Here is a 19,028-nt window from a genome sequence, read left to right as displayed (position 1 = left end):
TTCCGATCGAGTACTTTTCGGACGGTATTAAAAAGTTAGAAAATCGTTGGACTCGCTGTATCGACCTAAAAGGAGAGTATGTTGAAAAATAAAACCGACTTTAGCCAAAAAACGTCTCCGTGTTTTATTTTTCAGGGACTTATCAGACTGCCTAGTATATATGACAAAAAAAGTTTTTTATGAGTTTAGAAAAATTTTTGAGCTATCTGTGAGGCCAGGAAGTAATTAGAAAATGAAAATTTTAAAAATAGGCAATTTTCCTTATCGGCCCGAAAACGGTTTTAAGGGTAGTTTCACCCCCTCAAAGTTGGGGTTTTTAGTAGAAGTTTTGCTTGTTCCGCATTTTTAAAGGCGATTAACATTTACAAAACATACGATATATAACGATATATTTTTGCATTTCAACGTACGAAAAATTTTTGAGGGGTAGCTACTCTTACACACGTATATAATCTGAATTTTAGATATATTCGTCTATTTGCAGTTATAACACATGAAAAATGATATTAAAATACATATTTTATTTAACAACTATGAAACTCGTCCAGATTTGTCTTTTCAACCCTTGTTCAATGGGTTGTACTACCCCTTTGCATGTATTCGAAATAAAAAAATCCGTCAAGTTGGCAAATTCATTAAAAATTATTAGAAAAAACTTTTCACTTGTCGAAAACTACAACTTCAATGTATTTTCTGCTCATGAAAAAAAATTTTTTCAGGGTTTTTAATACATGTATAGTGAAATTTCGAACATTTTTGGCTTTTTTTATTCGTAAAAAATGTTTCATTAATAAAACACACATTCTTCACTATGGAATTACGGTAATCTATAACAACTTTCTCAACCACCCTATTTTCAGGGCTGAATCATCCCTTTACACAAATAAAAGTAAAAAAAAACTAGCCACTCAAAATATCACGAAAAATCATAAAAAATGTACTAACTGTTTGAGAACCGTTATATAATTATTCAAGCTTTTCATATACTGGGAAAAATTTCTGAATGGGTAGCTACCCTTATATACGCATTAGGCTGCACGTTTAAACGCATCGCATATTTACCATTGTGATCGATAAAAATTGAAACCTGCGTACACGCATAGATGGAAGTTATGGAGCTTACCAAACCATTTAAACTGCCCTTTTTCCAGGGGGTAAACTACCCTCAGAGTAATGATTATCAATTAAGGGGAACCTACTAACAATAATTGCGAATTGTAGTTTAAAGCTATGAAAATTTCCTCACATTACAGAGACAAGGATTTTACGCCACTGCTGCTACAAATCATAATGGAAATCGGTCATGTTCTTGGCTGTTTAACTTTGATTTTTACCAGTTTTGTTTGTTGTTATGTTATGGTATATTTTTACTATAGCTTTTACAGTCAATAATCAAAGAAGCTCATTACATACTGTTCAAAGAACAACTCTATTTCTCAATGTGTATTAAACTCTTCCCCGAAGGCGAATCAACTGGATTATCAAACTTTTCGGGTCTTTCTTCAATATAGCCACTCTTGTACCAAGAGTATTTACACAAATTAATGTACCGTGGAGATAAAAGTTGGTTATGTACGAGAGATTGTAGTTTAATAATATTGTATCTCAAATGTAAATTTATATCTCTATTCATCAAAAGAACTGTATCTGAAAATTGTCTGACGTAATTTTTCCATATTCTAAAACCAAAAACGTCAAGTGGTTGTATTTTTCCCGTTGTACCACTTGGAATTTTTTTTTTAAATAAATTTTTTTCAGACGGCAAACTAGATGCTACCGCTTCAGGACAGTGATCCCTCCAAGAGTCGAGTAGTAAGACACTGTTTTCTCCAACGTTTGGAAAAAATACTTCAACTAGCCATGTTTGGAAGTGTGCTGCAATAAGAAAGTTATTTGTTGCAAGAAAGTTTCAGTCCATTTACGAATAATTAATAGCAATTATTTCCGCGGCCATATTTTCAGCAGTAGTTAATTATCCAGATTTTGAAGCCTGTAAATGTATGTTACTCGGGCGAAATAGATTTTCTTCAACAACTGGTCCAAATACACGACTCGATTCTTTGAGAACGATACATAGAGGAGATAGCAGTTATAAACATTTTGAATCCTGTTCGGTTCGGAACGTTGTCAAAAGCAAGTTAATCTTGTTTATAGGATTCACCTTCATCTTTATCCTGAAATTTGATTGAATGAAAACACAGCTTCAAGTATCACATGCAAGCCAATCGTGAATTGTTATAAAATAAATTTTTCCTTAATTGAACGGCAACTGCCTGCTCAAAGTATTAAACCTTTCTCCATCGATTATATGGTATATCGAAAGTAAGAGTAAATAATTTTGCACTTACGTGAGAAAACGTTTCATGACAATTCTGTAGAAGTTAAATGGGAATTGTATGTAAACGATATTAAAGTTGTAATTCACGAAGGAAATAAATGAAATTATTTTTCATAGAGTTATTTCTTTGTAATTAGGAACAAGGTAATTTAGCCTAATAGCTACATAAATAAGCAATCCGTTCTATTTTAACAAGAATGAATCACTGCGTAATGAAACGCTATCTCAAAAGAAAAACGGCCGTATGTGGATCAGTTCTACATTTACATGTAAACTTACGTTTAGGATATCCTGTGTGCACATAATTATGTCCCACAGATAACTACAGGATTTCTCTATCAATTATTTATGACAAGTAATGAAAGAATACTTATTCATAAAACACAAAGTATCACTCGTATATATATATATATATATATATATATATTTTTTTTCTGGGAAGCTCTTCGACGTTATCGAATACGCAGATACGAGGCGACTGTGATTGTTTGGTGCGTTAAAGCTATTGTAAACAATATTTTTCATTAATTTATATTTAGCCCAAGCCGACGTTGTGAGAAAATAACTCAAGCGGGAATATAAGGCTACAATTGAATCGCACTATGAACAAACTTTCGTGTTTTTTTTTAAACATAGATTGTTCCAACACATCTTTTTGATTACGCAAAAAAGTTTAATCTTTTAAATATTTTTCTTGAGTGTTTTTAGAGAACTAATAAACCTTCTTCTAAAAAACGATTCAACTAAAAATTATTAGGTTCAATCAGAAAAATTCTCATCTTTGATAAGCCCAGTGAATCATCGATCATTTGCAATGACTGGTTCCATTCTATCAGTTCTTTTGCTTATTATTCATAAGCTAGGAGTGGTTTACTTTTCACAGAAAGGTAGTTATGAAACATGATTAGAGCTCAATAGCTCGCTAATATTATATTAACATAGATGACGCTTATTATAATTTATATCAGTAAAGGAACAATACGTTCGAAACTCCGAAGACAATTGCGTATAGGGGTAGAAGTCACTGTGAAAATTATTTTGGACATTTATTTAGTACATCGCATGAAACCGTTGTCTCTGATATGTGAGGAAATTTTCATAGCTTTAAACTACAATTTGAATTTAGCAGGTTCCCCTTAACTGGTAATCATGACTCTGGGGTAGTTTACCCCTTGGAAGAAGGGTAGTTTAAATGGTTTGGTAAGCTCCATAATTTTCATTTATGCGTGTACGCAGGTTTCAATTTTTATCGATGACAATGGTAAATATGCGATGCGTTTAAAAGTGCAGCCAAATATGTATATAAGGGTAGCTACCCCTTCAAAAATTTTTACCAGTATATGAAAAGATTGAATAATTATATCACGGTTCTCAAACAGTTAGTACATCTTTTATTATTTTTCGTTATATTTTGACATGCTAGTTTTCTTTTTACTTTTATTTGTGTAAAGGGATGATTCAGCCCTGAAACTATGGTGGTTGAGAAAGTTTTTAGAGATTATCGTAACTTCATTATGGAGAATATGTGTTTTATTAATTTACCCCTGAAAAATTTTTTCTTATAAGCAGAAAATGCATTGAAGTTGAACTTCTTGACAAGTGAAAAGATTTTTCGAATAATTCTTAATGAATTTGCCAACATGACGCTATTTTTTATTTCGTATACATGCAAAGGGGTAGTACAACCCCTCCAGCAAGGGTTTAAAAGACAAATCTGGATGAGTTTCATAGTTTTTAAATAACATATGTACTGACATATCATTTTTCATGTGTTATAACTGTGAATAGACGAATATATCTAAAATTCAGAGTATATACGTGTGTAGGGATAGCTACTCCTTAAACAAATTTCGTACGTCGAAATGCAAAAATATATCGATTGAGTTTCAATCTAATGTGTACTTACAATTTTTTCGGTAAGTTTTACTTGTTATTTGAATTTTTTGCTAATTTACACTTTCCCGATGGTAAACGGGGGTTGTTCACGCCCGTGTGAGGCGTGACTGGTCATCAACTGTTTGTTTCCGTCTATCCACGTTGCAAAAAGTCCTCTACAAGTTGTTTTGTATATGTCAATCGGCTTTAACCATGCGAAAGAAGCAAAACTTCTACTAAAAACACCAACTTTGAAGGGGTGAAACTACTCTTAAAACCGCTTTTGGGCCGATAAGGAAAATTGTCCATCTCTTAGAATCGATTCAACTACAATATAGCCAGAAATGAACGCAATCGGAATTTTCGACCTGGGAATGTTTCCTCAGGTAATTTTCAAAGATCTTCAAATTGTTGTAGGAGCGCCGTCAAATATTTTGAAGTATCAATAATTGGATTAAATATAAGGTATATATGTGAAATTGCATCTACAAATCTTACATATGTGCTATCATTCTACAAATAGTTACATGACCATGGAAAACATGTGATCAATATTCAATAATTATTCAATTTTGTACTATTTTGTTCTACGAAATTTACGCCATCAAATTTGGTTTATTTCTCATCTTTCGAGTTCGTTTGCCGTATGAAGAGAAATTAATCGCGACCATCTAGATTAATGTGCCTCTTTTTTCACTTAGTTAGAACAGTTTAAAAATGTTGTCCAAAAACATGATCGATATGCAAATTTCAGTTTTACATGAAGCACATTCAAAATAAATATTGTACAACCGATATCGCAGCTGTACACTAAACTATATAGAGCAACTTTCATGAAAAAAATAAGGCATTATTCTTACGTTAAAAGAAATTGATATTTGAAGCATATAAATTCCTATTCTGCACGGAAAAAGTACACTGTAAGATGTATAATTTCGCACTAATTTCGCACAGTAAAGCTGAAGTTTAAAGCATTCTATCCACGCTGTCAAGTAAAAATCTATCACGCATACAGTTATTTTTAGGTCTTAAGGGTGTGAATGTGTGTACCAAATAGCAAAAATCTGCTGCAAAATTTTGTTTTTTTAAGTTGCAAATATAAAAGTTCTGTAGAATATTGCCCATATGCGCTGACTTTCCAACTTCGCGCGTATTCTTTCCACCAATTTCAGTGTTCACTCGCTTCTATTCTATTCTATTATTTTTAATCCTCGATTTTTTACGTGTCTAAAATATCATTATAAGAATATTATATATTTGAAACTAATTCATTTCTATTTCTATAGCGACCACCGCATAGTTTCCTATTCTCCAAAAGAGAGTGTTTTTAATGTACAGTCCAACTCTGATAACTTGCCATCCGACAAGTGTACACTCCCCTTCAAATGTCATCACACGTACGGCACACACACTAATTGGGGTTCTCCCGCTACGTGTGGTATTTTGCTCATGATTTGCGCCTATGATTAACGCATTCGCGCGCAACTATTATCGTGCTACTAGAGGGTGTATCCGATAAGTCCGCAATTCCTGGAATTTTCCGCCCTTACAGGCCCGAAGTTCGAAACTTATCGGAGTTGGATTGTATTTAATTCTTTGCAATTGTACCCATAGGTATAATTCCACAAAAGTGTTCATATTTTGAGTTTATTTGATACCTTCGTTTAAGTAAATTATTAAAATGAAGGGTTCGCGGTCAACTTGTTAATTGACCTTTCAAAAATTTTACACGGGGAGGGAAATTGTTGTAATTTTTGCGATTTTCTATATATTTTAAACTGTAAAATGTTTTTTGTTTATTTACTGGAGAAAAATAATACACTTTAGTTTTATAACATTCAAATCAAAATTGAACGTTATATGATTTTCAAAAATCATTTGAATCAAAATTGAACGTTATACGATTTTTGGAAATCAATAAAAAAATTAAAAGGAATTTTTCTGTTTCAGATGCATCAAGAAAAGGATGTGGTAGATTTAGAAAATCTATATTTCATTTTACAGGATTTTATTAATTATTTAAAAAATTTAGCCTTTTCAAAAGATATTTAGGGCTTTTATAATTTCAGATGAAATAATAAATATTCCATAAATTTTCGGAAACTCTTCCAAGGTTTAAAATATTTAAAATATTTCTGATTCGTGAACAAAAAATCTAGATTTAAAAAAATATATTTTACAGGATTTTACAAAATAATAGGAAAAGTTCGAGCCCTTTTAAAATTAAATATCTATACAATACAATACAAAATATTTTTGAATTTTCTCCTGAAGCTCATTTTTCAAAATAAAAAATCAAAAGAAATTGTTTTGGGAACCTAAAGAATTTGTCATTATTCTGAATTTTTTAAAAAGTCCTAAAATATCTCATAAATTAGCATTGTTTTTTAATCGTTTCAAAACTTCTAAATATCTTTTAAATTCACTAAAATTTGTTCTAAAATTGTACATTATGGCACGATGTTGCTTTACAAACTCTTAAACCCTTTTTTTAAATTGTATTAAATAATCTGAAACGTTTTGTAATCTTTTTTAATGAGCTTTTAGAACTCATCAGTTAACAATTATTTGGAATTTTCCCATGAATCTAACTATATATTTTTCCTTCCCTTGACGCCCTAAAGAATGAAGTTTACCTAAATTTGAATTAAACTTTGGAGAATGTTAATAATTTGTTTAAAATCTTCCATATTTTTTAAAAACAATTTTGAAATATTACAAATTTTTAATTATTATTTCAAAATGAAATATTAACTGCTTCAAATTTTCCCATAACAGTTTAAAAAATTTTAATATCAAGATCCTTTAAAATGATTAAGACGCTTCTATTGTTCTAATTCTTAAAGTAAGTTTTTTCAATCATTTGATTTTACTTATCTCTTTGAAAATTTAAAAAAAAATAGTACCCAGATAGAAAAAAGAAAATATTTTTTCTTTCTAAAAACTCTGGAATTATAACATGGTAGGAAAATGTTAAGAAAAAATTATTGCATAGCATGAAATACATCATTTTAAAAAAAAAGTTAAAATTACATCTTTATTTAGTTCTATGTTGTGAAAAAATTAGTCATCTAACAATTAATTGATTTTTTCATACATGATAACACAAAAAGCATTAAACAATAATTTTCATTCAAACGTAGAAATAATTTGTACTCTACATTTTCTTTTAATATCACATTAATTTTTGATCATTTGTTTTATTGGTCACTTTTTATGCTAATTTCAGAAAAAAATCAAACGTATTTCCATATAATTTGAAAAATCAAATGCAAATACACATTTCAGTACATCAGAATCACTCGAAAAATTAAGTAATTGAAATAATATAATTGCAAATATACATTTACTGTTAATATTCAAATTATATTCAACATTCCATTATATACCCTTTAAGTCAATAATTAAATTATGTTACTTAAATTTCAGGAACTAACTTTTAATCTTTATTTACTTTAATAATCAGAAAGGTTAATTAACTAATAATCTATTGCTAATTTTACCAAAGAAAACCCATTAAAATATAATTCTGTTATAAAACATTCAAATAACTTAAACTTTATATTTTCTTTTAATTCGAACTTTTATTCAAATTATTCTTATTTAATCTTAAACTTTTAAACTAATTCCAGAAAATGTCACTTTTTTAGAATCAGTTGATAATGAATTAATCAGTTTACAAAATAAAAAACAAGAAACAATTATTTTCATTGAAACATTCAAATAATGTTTACATTATGTGTATATTCTCCTGTAAATTTTGAAACAGTATTTCTATACATCTAATTTATTAATAACCTTTGTCCGTAATTAAAACCAGTATGAAGAAAGTGTGAAGAAAATTATCAGCTAATAATGAATTCAATGATTCAAAACATAAAAATCCTCAAATAATTTGTTTCACTGAAATAATAAATTTATTCTTACTTTATATATATTTTCAACTTCCTTCCTGAAAATCATAGTTTTTAATAAACCTCAATAATTGTTTTTGGAAAAAATAAAACACATGTACATATGATTTTGAAAATTTAAATCATATAATCATTTCAAAACATCAACGTTTCGAAAAACTATGTAATTATAATAGAAATAGGTTAAATATAAATAAGTTTTTATTAAAAGGTTTATATCCTATATAAATTAATGCAATCTTCATATAATCAAATATCGTAAAACAATTAATCAGCTAATAATAAGTCATTATTCTGTTCATAAAATACAAAGCGTTAAAGAATTATATTTATAATGTATTATTCAAATAATTTTTACTTAGTATTTTTCTGAAAATTGTTATTATTGATACAATTTTTTAATATCCCAGAAAAAAGTAAAATATATATTCGGATCATTTAGAAATCAGAATTCCGATACTTATTTCACAACATAATAAAAATGTACAACGTTTTATACTTATCCGAAAACATAATTAAAATTAAATTTAAATTTATGTATGTATATATATATATATATATATTCTTTTTAATTTGATAAATAATTAATCAGTTCACAAAATAAGAAGCATTATACGATTATTTTTATTTATACACTCAAATATTGTTTACAGTATATTCCTCTTTAAATTTGAAGCAGCATTTTTATAACTCTAATCTATTAATTACCTTTTAAACTAATTAAAAAAATTAAAACATGTAAATATAAGTTTGAAAGTGGAATTCAGACTCTCATTTCACAATCATCACAATCATCATAAAAATTCATATAATTGAAATATAAATGTTTACAAGAAAGAATAAGCTTCGATACTAAAGGTATTAGCTAATATTTAATTACATAATCTGAAACTAAATATAGTAGAACCTTGCTTATCCGAGGCTGCTTTATCCGAGTTCGCGATTATCCGAGACTGAAACAAAAATAGTTAACCTGTTTTATCCGAGCTATAGCGTAATAGTAGTTCGTATTATCCAATCCTTATGCATTATTTATACATATTACACTGAGACTTTCTTTTTATTTCAAATTCCGTTTTTATCCGAGTTCCTTTATTATCTATTATCTATTATTGTGAACAAAGTTAATCAGCTGATAATTAATTAAACAGTTCATAAGAAAAAAAGCCTCAAACAATTATATTCTTTTGCAATTATTCCTGGAAATTACATTTGTAATATAATGAATTCATAATTATTTAGTAATATCAAAACAATAATCGTAACTGATTTTAATGGAGCTATTTGAAGTCGAAAGAAACTTTTAGTATAGAAATTCAAGCCGAAATTCAATTACGTACATATCCTTAAAGTAAATAATTAAATGAAGAGACATAATTCAAAGCAGTTTAAATGTAATCCTTATGTAATTTAATATTGTCAAAAAAGTATACATCTAATAATAATTAATTTATCAGTTTAGAACATAAAAAGCATTAATAATTATGTTCATTAAATCATTCTATTAAACTTTACTTTTTATTTTTATAAACATTGTATTTAATAATAACCTTTTAAACTGATTCCAGAAAATTGAAAACATATGTACAGATAATTTTGAAAATTGTATTCAGAGACACATTTCGCAACATCAGAAACATTTGGAAAATGACATAACTAAAATATGGGTATTTTAAACATACATAAACTTTAATTATTATACAAACTATATCAAATATCCAATTACACAAACTTCAAGTTGATTCTCGATGCATGTACTGAATTTAAAAAAATTAAAATTCAATCTTGATTTAAACTAATGTTTTGAAAAAAATGTATTAGCTAATACAGAATGAAACTTCGGGAAACATAATAGGCATTAAACTATAATTTTCATTTAAATATTGAAATAATTTTTAATCTGCATCTTTTTGAAGGATTTAAATTTGATTTATAAAAATTTCATTTTTAGTGAGTTAATATTAATTTAAGGGAAAAAATTAAAATATATACTTTTGTATACTTTTGAAAATTGAATGAAAATATTAATCTCAGAACACCAGCATAATTCCGAAAATTACATAATTGAAATAGAGGTACTTTAAAAATAAATTGATTTATATTATGCAAATTATATTACATGTTCCATTATATAACCTACAAGTAAATAATTAATTTATTTGTTGCTTATGTCACTTAAATTTAAGGTAATAAATTTTAATCATTATTCAATTTAATGTTCGAAAAAATATTCAGCTTATATCAATTAGTCATTTTACAAAATAAGAAGCATTAAACTATAATTCTCACTAAAATCTTTAAATAATTTTTAGTTAATACATTTTTTTAAATTTGAACTTTTATTTCTAAAATTGTTCGTTATTAATAAACTCTTAAATTAATTCCAGAAAATTTGAGTATAGCCGACGACGCTAAGTCCACAAACTAGCTCCAGAGAACAACAGTTACTGGACATTTGCACAGAGAAGAAAACCGTAATGGCAGCAACAATTGCAGCGGTGATGAAAGTGTCTATAAGTCGACCAGGGAGGGAAGGGTAGCGGACTCAGGTACGGACAAGCAACGTGGAAGACCCTCAAACTTACAGCGCCTCAACAAGCTAGGCAACGCGGGGTCGAACAGAAGTCTGAATGAATGGCAAAAAATGGCAAGCGCGACTAGCAGTGAAGGGGAGGAAAAAGAAAAAGAGAGGCAGGGGACGATGAGGTAGAAAGGGACAAGGATAAGAAGAGAGTTAGAGTTAAGGGCATGCTCTTCAGTGACCACGTGACCAAACTAGTCCCCGGGTATGAACATTTTTTTTGGTGTTCACTGCGTCCACACGAATTGAGATATCGTGTTTAAACTTTGACACATAAAATAAAAAGCACTAAAGAACGTTTGTATACTTCAATATATTGGTAATTTTAAAGAAAGTTTATTTATAAATTGATGGAATAGGATATTACCATTCGAGTTATAGCACTTTGCAGATCATTTTTGTTTGATGCATTTTAGATTTTTTTATTCGCTCATATTGAGCACTGACACCAATTTTATACTAAATCATCTAAACCTTGAAAAATATTAATATAAGGAAGAAAATTTGCACCTTCGTTGCAAATCAACAAATAAGTATCTGCACACACGTAACCTATCATTCTTTTTGGGCATTTTTAGCGATTTCTAGCGGAGAAAAAAAGAAACTTTCAACGTCGATAAAGTCGAGATCAAGTGACTAAGTTCGATCATGAAATTTCGGTGTAAAATGATTTTCATTTTTTGGTCCTAAAAATAAAAGATAAATTTCAAATTGGAAACATAGCAACACCAACAATGTGCTAAAATTTACTCGTCGGAGTTCTCCAACCAACTTCCATAATTCTTGACGTTGAATCGATCAGCTGATAACGATTGTTGACAGTGTACCAACCAGCGGGACTCAGCGTCGGACTCGCCTTGTCTTTCGCCCCCGGGTGAAATTTTATTTTTATTCTTGGAATTGTTTCATGGCAGTATAAAAAATCTACAAGAATATATAACCATTAGAAAATTTTAATTATTTTCTGAAGATGCACATTTCTCAAGATGTGACTTGGACGAATTATCGATGATGACATTATAAGATGTTCCTCGATTTTTTTAAATCGAGGCATCAACTTTATCGACGTTAAAAGTTTATTTTCTAATTCCTGTAGTATTTTATTCGAAAACTTTCTTCGTAATTATGAACATTTTGATATATACAAACGTTCCTTGGTGCTTTCGGTATAACTTCCTAAATCCATATCTCAATCCGTTTGGACGTAGTGAGGACCGAAAATAATGAAAATCATTTCATTCTCCACACAAAAATTTTTTGAATGAACTTAGTGACGTGATCTCGACTTTATCGACGGTCAAAGTTTCTTTTTCTCTCCGGTAGAAATCGTTAAAAATGTTCCAAAAATAATTATAGGTTACGTGTATGCAGATACTTATTTGTTGATTTTCAACGAATGTGCAAATTTTATTGCTTACATTTATTTTTTTAAAGGCTTAGACGATTTAGTCCAAAACTGGTGTCAGTGCTCAATATACGCGACCCAAAAAATCCGAAATGCATCAAACCAAAAATTATCTGCATAGTGCTATAACTCGAAAGGTAATATCCTTTTTCATCGATTTATAAATAAACTTTCTTTAAAACTATAAACACATTGATGTATACAAACATTCTTTAGTGCTTTTTATTTAATCTTTCAAAATTTAAACACGATATCTCAATCCGTGTAGACACAGTGAACACCAAAAAAATGCTCATATCCTGGGACTAGTTTGGTCACGTGGTCACGAAGAGCATGCCCTTAAACGAAAAACACCAGAGAGTGATAGGGGGGATGGGGGGAATTTAAAAAAATTGGAAACTCTCATAAAAGGATTTAGAGGGGAAACAAGAAAGAGATTGGATAACAAGAGGAGATCTAGAGAGATAAAACAGTTGGAAGAACGGGTAGGTGATCTAGAAATCAGGAATGAGCATATGGGAAAAAACAGAGAGTGAGGAAATAGTAAAATGGAATGATATGAAGTCCAAAGTGAAAATAAAAGTTTGAAGAAAAGGTTCAGTGATATTGAAAGAAGATTAGAATGGGAAGAAAGGGCAAAGAAAAAAAATAACTTAGTAATTAAGGGATTGAAATTAGAGAGTGAAACGGGAGAACTGGAAATAAAAAATCTTTTGCGAGATATTAGAGTGCAGGTCAGGGTAGAGGGATTCAAGAGAATAGAAGGGACGAAGGAAGGAAAAGAAGGAATGTTTTTAGTAAAAGTGGGGAGTGAGGTGGAGAAAAAGAAAATTATGGAGGGAAAAAAATTATTGAGAGAACGAAGGGAAAGAATTAAAGAAGATCTGACATGAAGGGAGAGGAAAAGGAGATGGCAAATAGAGCAGAGAGCTTGGGTATAGAAGAAAAAGGGCCATATGGTGTGGATAGGGAGAGACAGGTTATGGATAAATGAGGAGGAATGGTGCTGGGACGAAGAAGTAGAAAAATTAAGGAAAAAAGGAAAAAGTCTTGAGAAAGGTAGGGGGAAGGGAGACGAAAAAGAGTCTGGAAATAAATCAGAGGGATTTCAAAACGGCAGAGGAGAAACAGAGTCAAGGGGAAAGTAGGGGGACGGGAAGAGAAAAACGTGAAAAAAGCTTTCTGGAATGAGTCAGGTTTGAAGAACGAGAATAAAGGGTTTTGAGAGGAGTTAGAGAAGTGGGATGTGATTATGATTTGTGAAACTTGGGCAGATGAGAAGGACTGGAAGGGGATAAAAAAGCTGTTACTGAAAGTTTATGTGTAAACAATGCAAGAGGCAAGAAAAGAACACGTTAAAGGGAGAAAGATGGGCGCATGGTTTCAGGGGTGAAAAAAGAATTATCCGTAAAAGAGAGAAAATATGGGGACAAGGAGGAAAAGAAGAGATCAATGGTAAGAAGAATTATAATTGGGAAAGTAGGAATTGCGGTGGTTTGTGTATACAGAAGAAGAGGGCTAGAGGAAGGCTGGAGGGTAATAAGCAGGTGGACGGAGGAAAAGAAGGAAGAATTGGTTTTAATAGAAGGGGACTGAAATGCATGGACTGGCGAACAAGGTGGAGGCTTATGGGATGAAGAAAATGAGGTATATATAAGGAACTCCAAACATAGAGAGACGGACAGGGAGGGGAGGAAGTTACTAGACATGATAGGAGAAACAGGATGGTTTATATGCAATGGCAATATGAAAGGAGATGAGGAAGGGGAGATCACATTCATAGGAAAGGGAGCAACAGTAATAGAATACATCTTGGCTGGAGGAAGAATGCAGCATATGATAGGGAGTATGAAGGTAGGGAATGAGATAGGACCCGAGTACTTCCCGGTCATAGCTACACTAAAAAGGGAAGTCAGTAAGCCCGGCAGAAGGAAAAAGGAAATAGGGTGCGAAAGGAACACGAAAATGGGAGTCTAGGGGATAGATAAATTAAAAGATTTTAAGCAACAGATGGAAAAGATAAAGGTTAGCTATGAAATAGAGGAGGAAATAGACTCATTAATTGAAAGGTTGAAGGGGTCGATTGAGAAGGTAAAGGATGAGCTGGGTACTAATGAAGAAAGAGTAGGGGAAAAAGAGGCTGGTGGGATGAGGAATGCTCGGTGAGTAAAGAGAGAATGAAAGAATGTGTAAGCAAATTGAGAAAAGTGGAAATGGAGAAGGAGGAATACAACAGGAGGAAAAAAGATGATGAGAAGATACTGGAAACAAAAAGACAAAGATATCACAATATTAATTTAACATTGTAAATAAGTGAGCCATTAAACAAAAATTTTTTGAATGGATTAGTTATAATATTTTATTTATTTTTATGTTTGCAAATTATGAAGCTTAATAATATCATGTTATACATGCTATTAATTTTTTATAATAATATTATACTTATATTTTATACTTTAAAATTCTTTACAAAATAAAAATGTAATTTAATTTTAATAAATTTTCAATTGGTTTATTCAATGTTACAGGAATAATGATTTAAAGTTTATCTTGAAATTTCATTTTTTTAAATAATATAAACAATTATTAACTTAATAGATACATTGCGAAATCATTAAGTTAAATAATATTATGTAAATTATAATTAAAATTTTCATTAAAACATAAACTGATTATAAGCTAAATTATACATAGTTAAATAAATTTATTATATTAATGTTTTAATGTATGTATGTATTTAATCTGTCCCTTTTAAGGATTTGAGGGCCTCTGCTCCTGTACATATATTTACAATTCCATCCTTAGTCTAACTTAACGACTACATGTATTCTACTCTTTCGCATTACGTAAGATAAACAATCGTAACAGCAGTAACATTAATTCTTGAAATGAGCGAGCTTCCAGGGCTTCCGTTTCCTCTAACCATAAAACTAAGCATCTTCCACGACATTGAAAACAATTTTCGCTTTTTACTGTCCTTTTTCAGGATCACTCGTTTGGCTTTGCCCTACTCCCTTACTTTCCTTTACTTCTTCCTGAAGTATCTCTCTGATACACTGCCCATGACTCCATTTCGTATCCACATACTCTACATAAATTCTCCTCTTCATCCATACAATATCTGCATGCTCTCACTCCTTCTCCCATTCTAAACCACACAACTCTACTCCACTTTTATTCCTTTTTTATGTTTTGCAGATATTCTGGTTCCGTCAACCCTTTGACCATCATATACCATCTATTGTATCTCGAATCTACAATATTTGTCCATCTCTCTTCTCCTTGTTTAAATAATAGCTCTAACTCTATGTTCTGACACTCCATAAGCCCTTCTCGAATATTACAAACCCTTCTCATTTTTCTTCTTTATTCCTCCCATTTTGAATTTCCCTAATTTTCTCTGGCTTCATTGTTCCGAATTTCGCCCAAACATGCTTGTGCTATTCTGTTTACCTGTCCCCTTTTTAGCTTCTCTTCAAACTTCCAGACTCTCTTAATTTGTCTAGTACCCATATTTCGTTTTCCTAACTCTTCTCTTAACATATATCTTGGGCAACTCCAGCTAACCCCCGTTACCCACCTCAGAAAGCGCTCATGCATGCTCTCTACTTTCCTAAGTTCCTTCCATCCCTAGATCTCCAAACCATAAAACAACACCGCCCAAACCAAAGCATCAAATAACCGGATCCCCATTCTCCATTCGTTTTTTAACCTTCTCTTTCCTATATCCCATACTTGGCTCATTACTTTACTCGCACATTCAATTCTTTTCCTCACCTGCAGCTCGTTTCTCCCTCCTGCCTCAAACCAAAAACCTAAGTAACAGAATTCCTACACCCTTTCTACTGTTTGTCCGTTCATGTTCCAAACGTAGTCTATTATGGTGTTTCTCTTTCTGAAACACCAAAGCGCACCCTTGCCTTAGACCTCTGCCTGTTCAGAAAACCTGCCCTCTTTTATTTCCTATTTTCACCCTAATCCTGGTTTCAGTAAAAATTCCTTTTATCCACTCCACAAACTTTTCCTCTACACCCCTCTCTTTCATTGCCCGTCATAGAACTTTTCTGTTTACTGTGTCAAACGCTGCTTTGAAATCTACTAACAAAGCGACTAGTTTCCCTTTCTTCCTTTCCAAATTTCGGTTAACTAAGTAATTAAGTAAGTAGATATTGTCTATAGTTCCCATCCCTTTTCTAAATCCCGTGTGATTACGTGGGATGCTTTCTTTTTGTTCTACCTGACTCTCCAAACGTTTTCTTAAGATTTCTGCATATATTTTATAGCCGACTGACATGAGAGTTATCCCTTTGTATTCCTCTACCTTCTTTCCTTCAGCTTTCTGGACAAGCGGTACCACCAGTTCCGTCGTCCACACTTCCCGCCAACCTTCCCCTTTCCACATCTTGCTGCAGATCTTCCACATCCCATCCCTAATTCCTTCTCCGCCATACTTCATCGCTTCGTTCTCCATCCCAGCTTCTCCTGTCGCCTTGCCTCTTTTTAGCCTATTTATTGCTTCATCCACTACTTCTCTAGTTATCTCGTCCCCTTCCTCCATTTTTCCTTGGACTATCCTACAGTTTTCCCCTTTGACATTATTTTGTTCTCCCCCTAATAGACCCTTGAAATAATCCGTCCATTCCTCCATTTCTATTTCTTCGTTAACTCCCTTCCTTTCGCCTCTATTCCTATTTATCACATCCCACACTCTACCTTCTTTGATCGCTTTTTCTACTTCTGCTTTATATTCTTCCTTTCCCCTTTGTCTTTTTGTTTCCAGTATCTTCTCTTGATCTTTTTTCCTCCTGTTATATTTCTCCTTCTCCATTTCCACTTTTCTCAATTTGCTTACACATTCTTTAATTCTCTCTTTACTCTCCGAGCATTCCTCACCCCACAAGCCTCTTTTTCCCCTACTCTTTTTTCATTAGTACCCAGCTCATCCTTTACCTTCTCAAACGACCCCTTCAACCTTTCAATTAATAAGTCTATTTCCTCCTCTTTTTCATAGTTAACCTTTACCTTTCCCATCTGTTGCTTAAACTCTTTTAATTTATCTATCCCCCAGACTGCCATTTTTGTGTTCCTTTCGCACCCTATTTCCTTTCTCCTTCTGCGCGCTTACTGACTTCCCTTTTTAGTGTATCTATGACCGGGAAGTGCTCGGATCCTATCTCATTACCTACCTTCATACTCCCTATCATATGCCGCATTGTTCCTTCAGCCAAGATGTAGTCTATTACTGTTGCTCCCTTTCCTATGAATGTGATTTCTCCTTTCTCGTCTCCTTTCATATGACATTGCATATAAACCATCCTGTTTCTCCTATCATGTCCACTAACTTCCTCCCCTCCCTGTCCGTCTCTCTATGTTTGGAGTTCCTCATAAATGCCTCATTTTCTTCATCCCATAACCCTCCACCTTGTTCGCCAGTCCATGCATTTCAGTCCCCTTCTATTAAAACCAATTCTTCCTTCTTTTCCTCCATCCACCTGCTTATTACCCTCCAGCCTTCCTCTAGCCCTCTTCTTCTTTATACACAAACCACTGCAATTCCTACTTTCCCAATTATAATTCTTCTTACCATTGATCCATTCTTTTCCTTCTTGTCCCCATCTTTTCTCCCTTTTACGGATAATTTTTTTTCACCCCTGAAACCATGCCGCCCATCTTTCTCCCTTTAACGTGTACTTTTCTTGCTTCTTGCATTGTTTACACATAACCTTTCAGTAACATCTTTTTTATCCCCTTCCAGTCCTTCTCATCTGCCCAAGTTTCACTCATCATTATCACATCCCACTTCTCTAACTCCTCTCAAAACCCTTTATTCTCGTTCTTCGAACCTGACCCATTCCAGAAAGCTTTTTTCACGTTTTTCTCTTCCCGTCTCCCTACTTTCCTCTTCACTCTGTTTCTCCTCTGCCGTTTGGAAATCCCTCTGATTTATTTCCAGACTCTTTTTCGTCTCCCTTTCCCCTACCTTTCTCAAGACTTTTTCCTTTTTTCCTTAATTCTTCTACTTCTTCGTCCCAGCACCATTCCTCCTCATTTATCCATAACCTGTCTCTCCCTATCCACATCATATGGCCCTTTTTCCTCTCCACCCAAGCCCTCTGCTCTATTTCCCATCTCCTTTTCCTCTCCCTTCATGTCAGATCTTCTTTAATTCTTTCCCTTCTTTCTCTCAATAATTTTTTTCCCTCCTTAATTTTCTTTTTCTCCTCTTCACTCTCCACTTTTACTAGAAACATTCCTGCTTTTCCTTCCTTCGTCCCTCCTATTCTCTTGAATCCTTCTAACCTGACCTGCACTCTAATATCTCGCAAAAGATTTTTTATTTCCACTTCTCCCGTTTCACTCTCCACTTTCAATCCCTTAATTACTAAGTTATTTTTTTTCTTTGCGCTTTCTTCCCCTTCTAATCTTCTTTCAATATCACTGAATCTTTTCTTCAAACTTTCATTTTCACTTTGGACGTTCATATCATTCCAGTTTACTATTTTCTCACTCTCTGTCTTTCCCTATATATATATAATTAAAAATTTGTCATAAGGACAACCGCAGGATTTCGCCGGGAGCGGGTGCTAATCTGAAAAATTGCACCCGCTTCTAGCGAAATCGCGGTAAAATTTCAGCCACAACCACGTCTCACAACCGTGAGATAGGTGGTTACAGTCTGTAAAGGAATCAATACGATCATCCAACAAAAGCCTCGTGCACCCTAAGAACTTGGAGCGACTCAAGGACAACCGCCTTCTGCATTTTTCCCGCAAGTGTTCTAGCATTATTGACACGCAGGGATGCTTTTTAGGTCATTAGCAAGTGAAAGCTTGGCACCTCCAAGAGCGCCGATGATAAGAACGATCAGTTTAACAGAATATTCCGGGTACAATCGTTGCAACTCCCTTATAAGGT

The 19,028-nt window shown here is 32.3% G+C and overlaps 1 protein-coding gene and 1 long non-coding RNA gene across 2 annotated transcripts in view; one reads left to right on the top strand and one right to left on the bottom strand.

The window, feature by feature from the left end:
• LOC117179930 overlaps positions 1-10,963 on the top strand; it is a 140,870-nt gene extending 129,907 nt beyond the window's left edge. Inside the window, exon 4 of the long non-coding RNA XR_004467972.1 lies at positions 10,515-10,963. This is a non-coding gene — a long non-coding RNA (uncharacterized LOC117179930). The remainder of the gene's footprint in view (positions 1-10,514) is intronic.
• LOC117179929 overlaps positions 1-19,028 on the bottom strand; it is a 1,200,486-nt gene that overhangs the window by 31,842 nt on the left and 1,149,616 nt on the right. The gene's annotated exons all lie outside the window — the stretch shown is intronic.

Source organism: Belonocnema kinseyi, chromosome 9, assembly GCF_010883055.1.
Source record: "Belonocnema kinseyi isolate 2016_QV_RU_SX_M_011 chromosome 9, B_treatae_v1, whole genome shotgun sequence".
Classification (NCBI taxonomy): Eukaryota; Metazoa; Arthropoda; class Insecta; order Hymenoptera; family Cynipidae; genus Belonocnema; species Belonocnema kinseyi.
Note: the sequence above shows the minus strand (reverse complement) of the source record. Positions and strands in the feature narration are given on the sequence as shown.